The sequence below is a fragment of the Acyrthosiphon pisum genome, chromosome A1, assembly GCF_005508785.2.
Source record: "Acyrthosiphon pisum isolate AL4f chromosome A1, pea_aphid_22Mar2018_4r6ur, whole genome shotgun sequence".
Lineage (NCBI taxonomy): Eukaryota > Metazoa > Arthropoda > Insecta > Hemiptera > Aphididae > Acyrthosiphon > Acyrthosiphon pisum.
The window spans coordinates 55,104,508-55,105,996 of NC_042494.1; the positions used below are offsets into that span (position 1 = coordinate 55,104,508).

Below are 1,489 nucleotides of genomic sequence, written 5' to 3' on the forward strand. Positions count from 1 at the left end.
CCCCCCCCCCCCCCTTGGCTTATGTCATAGTTTTATTTTTATTTTTAAAAGTTTCCGTAAAATGTTCATTGAAATTTATTGATTAGTTTGATTATTACTTATTAGATTAGATTTGGACATTAGGTATTTTGTTGATAACACGTCGAATCCGATAATAATTAATTGACATACATTGTAAATATAAATTTAAAAAAGGTGGGCAAGTGGTCAAGTGGATGTCGCTATGCTGTACAGTAGGTTACAAGTGGGCCACTGTATAATGGATGGTATTAAATTTGAATTCAATGATTTAATATCATTGTATAAGAAAAACGATTCTGAGCGGAGACGGTATGTCGGTCTAGGTATAAGACATATTATATACTTATATCTATGGTATTAAAAAAAAATTGACCTATAATATACACAGGAATATCACAATATCCATTAGGTAGGTACTTATAACGCGTTATACATCAACAACAAACCGTGATACTATTATAGATATATAATAGTATACTTTAGAAGTTTCAAGTACTCACGAGTAATATTATACAATCACAACAAAATAACTAAAATAGTTATTTTAGGTTTTTTAACATGTAATTTCATCCAAATTCGAACTTAAATGGACTATAAAAATAAACTGTGCTTATGTATTTTTTGGTTTCAGAATTAACTACTTACCTAAGTGGAATCTTGTTTTAAATTTTCAATTCTTAGGTATAAAAGTTGAACATTTTATGAATTTTTAACTACAAAATAATTTTTCAATTTGATAAATTTTGTCAAAATTCGATCATTATAAATGCTTATAAAAAAAAATTGTGCATATGTATTTTGAATATATTTCAATTGATATTGTAACAATATATCAGAAACCTTGCATTAAATTTTAACGTTTTTTACCCAACAAATACAATTTTATTGATATTTATATAAAATAAAACTAAAAAATTGAAAACTGACAATGTCCGTAAACAGCTCAAAAAGAGTCAAATTATATTCAAAATTTTATCGTGTATAGAAAATGCTAATATAAACATTCAGTGGAATTTTCAAGTATGTACAGTCATTCGTTTTTTAATTACAACAAAATAAGAAAATCGTAACATGATAAATCCAGTGAATATCAAGTATTGTAAAAATAGGAATTTCAAATGCTCATAAAAATTTAATTTGACTTGTAGACATTTTTTTTTTAAAAAAAGATAGACAAACTTATGAGTTATGAGGAATCTTGTATTACATTTTCAAATCTTAGATTTAAAAAGAAAATTTTTCATGAATTTCTAACTCAAAATAATTTGCAAATTTTCGTCATTTTTACGTATTTTGTCAATATTTGAACTTTAGATGCTTATAAAAAAAAATTGTGACTATAGACTTTTAATTTTTTTCATCTGCGATTGAACATATACTAGGAGCCTTCTATTAATTTTCAAGCTTTTTTAACCAACAAATAAAATTTTATTGATATTTATAGAAAAAAAACTAATAAAAATGGAAA

The 1,489-nt window shown here is 24.6% G+C and overlaps 1 protein-coding gene across 1 annotated transcript in view; it reads left to right on the forward strand.

Moving 5' to 3' along the window:
* Nucleotides 1–1,489, forward strand: part of LOC100169120 — a 25,385-nt gene that overhangs the window by 22,517 nt on the left and 1,379 nt on the right. The gene's annotated exons all lie outside the window — the stretch shown is intronic.